Below are 10814 nucleotides of genomic sequence, written 5' to 3'. Positions count from 1 at the left end.
GATTCTATTCCACTCTAGAAGGTCGTGTTTTAGCCATGAGAATGGGTGGGCGACCTCACATGCTAGTTAGTATTTGGTAGAAATGCCACGAACACTAGGGATTAGAACTCGAAATTCTTGCCGTAAGGACGTAAGAATCGAGATACAACAATCTATGCTAGGTTATTAAGTTGGATTCGAGGTGGATTCAATTCCCCTCTAATCCTTTATCTAGATTCAAAAACAATCATATTTCCATAGCATTCGTAGTTTAAATTAAAATAATCAATTTCATATTGCATCGTAGTATAATTCCCCCTCGTAAAACTCTCATTAGACTTAAGACCGACAAATTAGACTAGAAAACATTCCATGCTAGAGCACTAGGAGTGGAACGAACTTCCTACTCCACTATATTTCGATAGAATTGAGAGTAGAAACTTTGATAAATATAGACATGCGCATAAATAGTTTTAGTTTACTTACGTTTTGAGAATTATCGTTCATTTCGTAGGTAGACTATTCAATTTTATGTTTATCAATATACACCTTCATAAACAATACTACATTTTTATGATCATTATTACAACAAGTCATGACTTCAATCCATTTAGAAACGTAGCCTACAGCTACAAAAAAATAAATGAAACCATGCGAAATAGGAAATGGGCCCATGAAATCAATACCCCAGACATCAAATATCTCCACTATAAGAATCGGATTTAAGGCTTCATATTACGTTGTTGACATCTAATACACGCTTTATAGTGTGCATGGGCATCTTGAAACAGGTTCGGCCAATAAAAACCGCATTGAAGAACTTTGGCGGCAGTTTTCTTTCCACTAAAATGACCCCCATATAATTGTTCATGGCAGAAGGATAAGACTTCATTATGCTCCCAATGGGGAATGCAATGACAAATTATCTGATCCGCACAATACTTAAAAAGGTAGGGCTCATCCCAGTAGTAAAATTTAACTTTGGCCAAAAATCTCTTGCGTTCATTTCTAGTCCATATCTTAGGAATGATCTCAGACACTAAAAAATTAACAATGTTTGATACCAAGGTGCATAAAAAATTGAATACAGATGCTCATCTGGAAAAGAATCAGATATCGATTCGGAATCATTGTCATCCCCATTAGCTAACCTAGAGAAGTGATCTGCAACTACATTTTCAGCTCCTTTTTTATCCTTAATTTCTAAGGTAAATTCAGTTAGGAGAAGAATCCAACGGATTAATCTCTGCTTTGCATCCTTCTTCACGAGAAGGTACCTAAGCGCGGGATGGTTTGTATAGACAATGGTCGTGGAACCAGCTAAGTAGGGACAAAACTTATCTAAGGCATAGACAACGGCTAGAAATTCCTTTTCAGTAGTAGTGTAATTACATTGAGCATCATTTAAGGTTTTACTAGCATAAAAATTACGGTAGACTTATTATCTAACTTCTGTCCTAGCACAGCACCAACGACATAATCACTAGCATCACACATAAGTTCAAAAAGTTTAGACCAATCTGGTGGTTGTATGATAGGTGTAGAGGTTAAAGCAGCTTTCAAAATTTTAAAAGCCTGTTTACAGTCATGATTAAAATAAAAAATGGCATCTTTTAAAAGCAATTGTGTTAGTGGCTTAGCTATTTTTGAATTTTTTTTTATGGAACGTCTATAGAAACCTGCATGGCCTAGAAAGTCTATAATGTCACAGAAAGTTTGTGGTATAGGCAGAGACGCTATCTTATCTATTTTAGCTTTATCTACTTCTATTCCATTTTTATAAATTATGTGGCCTAAAAGTATATGGCTGTCTAGACGTTCAAGCATTTGGTCGACAAAAGATAAAAGAAAGTGATCCTTACGTATCATAGCATTAAGCTTCCTATAATCAATACAAATCCGCCACGTTATAGGAATACGGGTGGAAACTAATTCTCCATCAGCATTACGAATGATTGTAACACCGGATTTCTTAGGGACTACATGAACTGGGCTCACCCATTCACTATCTGAGAAGGGGTATATAATGCCAGCATCGAGTAATCTCAAAACTTCCGCTCTAACTACCTCTTTCATGGCAGTGTTCAAATGATGTTGTGGCTCACGGGAGGCTTTTGCATTATCCTCCAAATGTATGCGATGTTTTCATATGCTAGAGTCAATACCTTTAATATCGTCTAAAGACCAACCAATCGCAGAACGATGTTCACGAATAACCCTAATCAAATTTGCCTCTTCAGTAGCAGATAACTGAAATGAGATAATAATTGGATGAGTGCCATCTGGATCTAAATGAATATATTTTAACTCAGCAGGAAGAGGTTTAAGCTCAGGGGTGGGAGGAGTTGGAATAAGGGATTCAAGAGGGTTTTCCTCCTCTAAAATGCAGATTTGTTCAGGAATGAGTTCTTCAAACTCAGGAGCTATATCATGGATAGGAGTAGATTCTAAGAGGTCATGTACTTCTTGGATGTAAGAATCCTCAGGATAGCCAAAGGAAAGAAATTAGTGCATCTGATTATCTGGAAAAGTTTTGTTAAAATAATCTTAAGCGAGACTCTCTATCATGCTAATTTTGCAATCTATAGTCATGTCTGGTGTCTGTTGCATCATTTTAAAAACATTTACCTCAACAACAAGATTTCCAAAGGAAATGGACATCGAACCATTATGGCAATTAATGAGGGCATTAGCAGTTGTCAAGAAAGGACGCCCTAAGATGAATAAAGGAATTAAAAAGGGTTTAATCCACCACGCGATTCAATTAACTATTAGTTAGTATCGAATCGCTTGTATTGATCCCTAATAAATACCAAGTCCTTTCGAATCAAGGTTCCACTAGCATGAGAGTGTAACTCCACCATAAATCTCTTTGGTGGTGGCTCTATACTCTAGTTCTCCATTATGAGCTCTATCTCTAGTTACTCATAACGAAAAACTTGAAGTTCTTATTTGCAAAACAATATATACTAATGATTAATCATCCTCACATGGCTTCATAAACCTCCTCTAATGGAGGTTTAGCATTGTTTCATTGGAATCATATTAACTAAATATACTAAAGACATAATTGAAAAGACAAATTAAATGAAGAACTAAATCTTTTATTTATGGGAATTAATGGTGGCTACAATTGTTAACCCTAATGAAAGTAAAACTAATTAAAACTAAACTAAACTAAAATTGACTAAAGAGGGGAAGCTAGAAGAGAGAAAATGTTTAGCCTTAACCCTATTTATATAGGAGAGGGTTCAGGTTAAATTTTCGTGCATGGGCCAAAAAGGGAGATTTTGGGCCTCTAATGTGAGCCCAAAGTCTATTAGGTAAAATCTGAAGAGGCCACAGCTGCTGGAAATTACTTCCATACCTTTTTTGTCCACATTTACAGCTATGATTGGGACAAGGCCGGGTCCATTGGAAATTTGATTTTGATCCTGTCGTTCTGACATAAAGTACTATTAATTTCGAGGCCTGAGTCCAAAGATATGGCATGTTGAAGTTTTGTTGACTTTTCTGTCATTTTTCTACCCGGATTAACTTTGACTAGGCTTGAAAAAACCTTTTCTCCATGATTCTTGGGCTTTAAATGTAGAACTTCCTTGTCAATCATCTTAAATTGTTTTCCATGCAAAAGTGGCGATTTTAGTTACCTAATCAACTTCAAGTCCTGAACTTTACAAAAACACGTAAACAATACTAACTCTCATTTATTATAAACATAATTGGCCTAAGTAGAGTACTATTAAAGGGTTTAAACTACACTTTTGGGTGCTTATCAGTGGGTTAGAAATAACTAACATACGATTCGTGCTGAACTATACCAAGGTTTGGTTGATGCTGTTGTTTTTGGGGACACTAAACTTGCATATATTGGTAGGTGATTAGTTTTACCATCGTTTTTTATAGGTAAGTTCAATTAAATCCTCAAAACTCACTTGCAACCTTTGAAGATGAATTTAAAATAACAAATGATTAGTTTTACCATCGTCTTTTACAGGTGGTCCAAGATATATGGTACAAAATTATTAGGATGCCATAGCCATTTCCAGATGGCCTGGAACTCCTGATATTTTCACCACATTTACTTGCAACCCCAAGTGGCATGAAATTCAAATGGCATTGGGCAAGGTTTCTAAGGGACTAAAACCTGAAGATGCCCCTAAAATTGTTCCTCAGGTATTTGAAATTAAACTGCACTAGTTAATGACTGATTTGCAATGGCGTAAACATTTCGACAAAGCTTGGGCAGGTCAGACTTTATGTTTAATTATTTTGCCTATCATTTCTGCACATTAAGTTTATAAAATGCATGAGTAGAGTTCCATTTGGGATTAACACCCATGTATATATACATTATTTTTAGTTCCATCCCAGTTCCCCTAATTTTGGACATTTTACTAGATTACATGACAAAAGTTTGAGTGTCAATTGTGTTTCATAGATAACTGTAATACAAAAAAAGGGCCGAGTAGAGCCTACCACTACACATTTCTATTTTGACTAAGAATTTGTATCATTCATTATAATGAAAAATAAACATGGATATTGGAAAAGCTAAGAAAGACTATCAGTGGATACAAAGTAACTAAAGGTTTACTAAGGAGACAACATCAACTAAAGACAAGCCCATCCCTGAACTTTCACCAATGGAAATTCCTTTCATCGTCTTTATTATTTCTCTACCACTTTTTCCTACTTGCTTTATTTCAATCTTTTCCCCTTTTTTTACACTAGTACTCTCTGAACCATGTTGATTCCTCCTATCACTATTCTTGAGTTTTTCTTCCTCTTTCTTACTTGCTGCGTTAGTTCTTCCAGTCTGCTTGGTTATTGATGGACTTAATGAACTGTTCCCAGCTTCAGAGGGAAGACCTGTTGAACAGCTCGGAAAATGTGACTGAATAGTTATTCACTTAACAAAATCATTTAAGTCAATAAAATAAATTAGTCAGAGCACTTTGATAACCCGTAAAAATAAGACTAGATTTCTCCCTAACCTTATTCTTATGGTATCAACTATTTATTTCCTACTCTCACATATAGATTTATGCAATATATAGAGTACAGAATCGTTCCACTCTTAATCTGTCTATACTTAACGAATTCAATTAATCAAACACAAAGAACAATGGTGAGAGTAATGTGTGATGTGTTGTGATTTATTTAAACTAAAATTAATTATAATTTAAACTAATTTAACTAAGCAATTAAAAGGTGAATTTAATGAATTGGAAGAATATAGAGGAAGAAAATTCCACCATGCAATTCGATTGCCTATTAGTTACTTATCGAACCAAATATTGATCCCTAGTGAATACCAAGTCCTCTCGAATCAAGGTTCCACTAGCATGAGAGTTTAACTCCATCACAAATCTCTTTGATGGTGGCTCTAAACTCTAGTTCATCATTATGAGATTTATCTCTAAACACTCATAATAATGAACTTGAAATTCTATTCTAAATAACAACTATTCTAACAAGCAATCATCCTCACATGGCTTCCTTAACCTCCTCTAATTGAGGTTTTATCCTAATATCATTATACTATCATTCCCAATACAAGAACAATAATAACAAGTCATAATTTAATAACTAATTTAAACTTTATAAATCTAATTTTAACAATAGTCTAAGAATCAAAATGAAGACAACCTAATTTATGAATTTAAAACAATTAAAACTAAATAAGAATTTAATCAATAACTAAATTGAAATGAAAACTAATACTTTACTATAAAACTAATAGTGATTCTAAATAATAATCTACTTTGTTCTAACACTAATTAATTGAAGGTTAAAACTAGATCTAAAACAAGCTATTCTAACTAATTAATGGAGTCTAACCTAATTTTCTAATCTAGCTTTAACTATGCTTAAGATCTAAGTCTTATCTATACAAATGGAGGAGACCAGATCCACTTTTTCGTGCATGGGCTGAGGAGCCATGTTTTGGGACGGAAAATCGACCCCAAAACCCAATTTCTTCAGTTCACAGAGGCTTTTTCAGTTGGATTTGACTTCCATAGACTTGTTGCCCACTTCTACTCCTTTGATTGGGTCAAGGTTTAGACCATTGGAAATCTCTTTCCGAGCCAGTCATTTTGACATAAGGTAGGCCCGATTCCGAGGTCTGAGTCCAAAGATACGGCCTTCGAAAGTTCTGCTGACTTTTGTGTGTTGTTTCTGCCCGCATTGACTTTGACTTTTCAGTTTTGACCGGGATTTAAAAAAAGTTTTTTCTCCTTGAATCTTGGCCTTTAATCACAGAACTTCTTAGCAACCAACCCTTGCTACTTTATCTCACAAAAGGGGCGCATTTCTGCACATATTCGACTCTAATGCCTGAAATACATAAGAACACGATAACAGTACTAACTCTTACTTATTAATCACATAATTGGTCAAAAGTGATATTGTTAAAGGGGTTAAAACTATAGTTTTGGGCTCTTATCAAACCACCCCCAAACAACATTTTGCTTGTCCTCAAGCAAATATGAGAAATTAGAATAAGTGACCAAAAATAGAATTCTAACTAATCTCGTTTCGCCGAGTGCGATTGCATTGACCATATGCAACAAGGCCTTAAACCACTAGGAATTCCCTAGTGGACGAGTTATAGCCTCGTGAGAGTTTTCCAGTGAAGGTACTCACAAACTTCATCTATACTACAATGACTAAGAAATAAAACTATTGTTTCCTTATTTATGTCTCAATGATCTATACATCTCACTAGTATTTAAACAAGAATGATAATTCTAAAACTTAAACTAATACAGCATAACAATCAAATCATCTTAAGAAAAACAACTATACAATGAACTATGATATGAAATGTAATGGCAGATCCATTTCTGAAACTTTTGGGTAGCGTATCTAAGTAGGTTCTCACAAGGAATGTGTCAAAACACATAACACTCTAATTTTTCCACTCAAGTTTGCTAACTCTAGTGTGCAGTAGGCACATGTTTCCTCACAATCTCAATGACAATCCAAGGAAGCTGAGGTCGATCAAACACATCTACCACTTACTATCACACCAACCTATTCCTAATTGAACTAGAGGTCTTTATTAGGTGATACGGGGTGTAGGTGTTGGTTAAAGAAGGAAGGAAATGGATATTCAAAAAGGACAAGTCTGAGATAATAGAGTCTTCATATTATGTAACTAGAGAAGACCTTATTCTTTTGCTTCTACACTTTGTTTCCATCCTTAACCTTTTTATTTTGGCTTTTTGACTCATTTTATTCTATTTTTGGAGTTTTTATTTTATTTTATTTTTCTTTTCTTTGGATGGATTTTTTTTTTCTTTTCTAAAGCAAGTAACTAATTTTTGTTTACATTTCTCTTCTCTTTTCTTCACTCATCCTATTTCTCATACTTATCCAGATAGGTAGGCTGATTTTATTTTTTCTTTTGTTTGATTAGGTAAAGGATTTGTGGGTTGTGAAAAGGCTAATAAAAAGCTCAGTGGGGTGACTAGCGGATAATAAATTTCATATAGGTGTGAATTTCTGGCTATATCAATCCAAAGAGGGCTTATATTCTTGCTTAGGATATGGTGTGGTGATCAAGCAAGTGGATGTATGATTTCTCTACTCAGAATTTACTTTTCCCTTGTGTCATCACTCAGATATTTCACTCTTATGAGGCTTTTAGGCTAGATGCTCATAGGATATGTATTAAGTACTCTAACTTAGGTCTCAAAAAAATACTGCTAAGTATAATCAAAGATACTCATGCAAGATGTTCGTGAAAAGATGCAATGATTATTACCTACGTATTAATCTATGTTTCAAAAATTAAATTCTAATTCAAGTACTACGTGAGATTTCTAGACTAATATCATCATAGAGAAGGGAACAATACCATTATCACTAAGTGCCTAGTATAAATAATATTTATGATTTTTAATTTTTTATAAAGAAAAGTGCGTAATTTACATCCTAAAAGTGCCTAATTTTTGCAAATGTTTCTATCCCACCCCCAAACAATCAAATGCTTTGTCATCAAAGTGTAAAGAGATAAGAAAAAAATTTACCATAGAAACGTGGCAAAAATTGGCAGTACCTGTAACAGAAATATTGTAAAAATGATATGATAACATGAAGCACAATTAAATTGTTACGTACGAACTAACACAAACTCTACTAGAGTAAACATGACAAGCAAAGGGTGGCAAAAAGATTTGAAATGAAATACCAAAAGACGCTACCCCCAAACAAAATTAGAAAACTCTTTTTAAGTTTGAATTTTTTTTGTTTGGTCTATACTCCAGAAAGTTGGTATTGTACAAAAACTTGGGTCTTTTAAAGTCAGATTCCCTAGACTTAATGTGATATATATATATATATATATATATATATATATATATATATATATATATATATATATATATATATATATATATATATTCAATATATCAATAATCTAAATAATTGTGGATCTTTCCATAAATAGTTAACACGGGATGCACCATTAAACAGAATTAAGCACCAAGATTTCCTATGACATGGCTTAGTAGAATGGAAGTGAATTCTGATGGATCTAGAACCTAATCGAGCATAAAGTTTCTTCTTTTTCTTTGAACGAAAAGATGTCCAAGTGAATGATCGGGAGAAAATGGATGGTTGTGGAAGATACTTGGAATGTGGATAAGTGTTAGAAGAAAAGGGTGGGAAGAATGATTGGATTCTGTGAGAGATTAGCTCAGGTAGTTGGTGGTAGGGTAGTGCTCTAGGCAGTGCTTGAGAGGGTGGATCATTACAGGCTCTTAGAAACTCGTTGAATTCCTCATCTAGGTTGTTCGCATCCATATAATTATGGTCTTCATCTCCATCTTTGAGGAATTCATCTATCTCGTCTATTGTGAGTTTTACTCCATCTCTTGTAGTGTCGAAAGGCAGGGTGGAAAATTCTTTCTCTAGTTCAGTTATGTTCAAAGAGTCAAAATTGTGATATTTGTCTTCTTCCATAAGAAGGGTATCTACTAGTGTAGGGGCAAGATCGTCGGAAACACCAATGTGATATACCAAACTCTCAATAGACTTAACTTCGGAAAACCTAGTTGTCTCTGCTTTTGTCTAAACATATTAACTTCCACAGAAAGATTTCCAGAAGAAAGAGTCATTGAGCCATCCCGGCAATTGATTTGGGCATTGGCAGCTGCCAAGAAAGGACGCCCTAAGATGATGGGAATAGAATCATGAGCAATTTCTATGTCAAGAATAACAAAGTTGGCTGGATAGTAAAAATCCTATACTTTAACGAGAATGTTTTCAACTACACCCTTGGGATACTTAATAGAACGATCGGCTAACTGCAAAGTCATTTTGGTTGGTTGAAGTTTTGTTAGACCCAGTTGTTTATATAAATAAAAAGGGAGTAAGTTAACACTCGCTCCCAGGTCTAATAAAGCAGTTGTTATGAAGGTATCACCTAAGGTGCATTGTACAGTAGGACGACTAGGGTCTTTGTACTTAACAATTCCATTATGTTCAGATAAAGATGGATATTGTTCAGTTAAGAATGCTTCGTGGGGTATGCTGGTTTTCCTCTTCTTGGTGCACAAATCTGTTAGAAACTTAGCGTATCTAGGTAAACTTTTTATAGCATCTAGAAAAGGTAAGTTTATAGTCAGATTTTTAAACACTTCCCTAATCTCATCAAAATTTTTGTCCTTTTTAGACATAACTAGTCTGTGGGGATATGGTGGTTTATCTATATATTTAGCAATATTATTAGTATTTGCTTTATCTCTAGCCGTTTTCCATCTAGGTGTCCATATTGGAACCTCTACAGGTGTAGGATCATCAATTTCTATGACAGTCTTCGATATGGTTTTATTTTCAGTTTTTGTTTGCGGGTGGTCTTTAGGCATAACTACTTTGTTATCAACTACTCTCCTTGAACGAAGGGTAGTGACTGGCTGTAGGTCCCCTAGGGTTATATTATCAATACACTGAATACTTTTTATTTCAGAAGCAGTGTTTGTTGACTTAGGATTAGGCACTGCTTAACCTGGAAACACGCCTGTTTGGTTATTATTTTGGTTAGGAGACATGTCAATAACCTTTTGGCACAAAGACAGCATCATTTGCATCATTTCTTTCATCATATTAGAGTTTTGATCATGCTGATTTTTCATCAAGTTGGAGTTTTGTTGCATAATTTGATTTTGTTTCTCTAACAAGGTCACTACTATTTTGTTTGTAGATGGTTAAATTGGAATTAAGGCTTGTTGAGCGTTCATGTCTTAATGTTGATAGTTCTGGGTCATGGGTACTAAACCTCTATTCTGATTACCTAAGTTTCCTTGTCCTTGATGTTGAGTTAATTGGTTGAAATTTGATGGTTGTGGTGGTGGTTGTGCATAGACAAGAGGACAATAGAAGTGGGAATGCTCAAGACTAAAAAAAACATTACAACGAGTAGATTTAATGTTCATGACTGGAGTGGGTTGTTGTTGAACAGAGATAGCATCTACCTTTTTAGTGAGGGCATCGATAAGAGTTTTAAGCTCGGAATCAGGTTTAACCTCAAAAGAAGAAGGAATGGAGTGGGAAGAGTCGTTACCTCTCCAATTGTTGTTCCTCTTAGATTGATCTTCTAATAATGTATAAGCCTCCAAGGCTCCTTTACTAAGAAAACTACCCCCAGTCATGATATCTAGAACCTCCTTATGACGATGTAAAATCCCCTTGAAGAAGGCATGAACAAGTGTGTCCTTCGCAAGATTATGATGCGGGCATTCAATGAGAAGATCAATGAAACTATTCCAGGCCTCTGAAAAGGATTCATCAGGATTCTGGTGGAAGAAATGAATCTTTTGAAGCAT

At 34.8% G+C, this 10814-nt stretch overlaps 1 non-coding gene across 1 annotated transcript; it reads left to right on the top strand.

Moving 5' to 3' along the window:
* Window positions 1-10710: 10710 nt before the first annotated feature.
* Window positions 10711-10814, top strand: LOC147476955 (small nucleolar RNA R71). Its single transcript, XR_015209983.1, has one exon. It is a non-coding gene; the product is annotated as a small nucleolar RNA R71 (small nucleolar RNA).

This window comes from Coptis chinensis, chromosome 9 (assembly GCF_015680905.1).
Source record: "Coptis chinensis isolate HL-2020 chromosome 9, ASM1568090v1, whole genome shotgun sequence".
NCBI classification, from domain to species: Eukaryota; Viridiplantae; Streptophyta; class Magnoliopsida; order Ranunculales; family Ranunculaceae; genus Coptis; species Coptis chinensis.
This window is presented reverse-complemented; position numbering and strand designations above follow the sequence as displayed.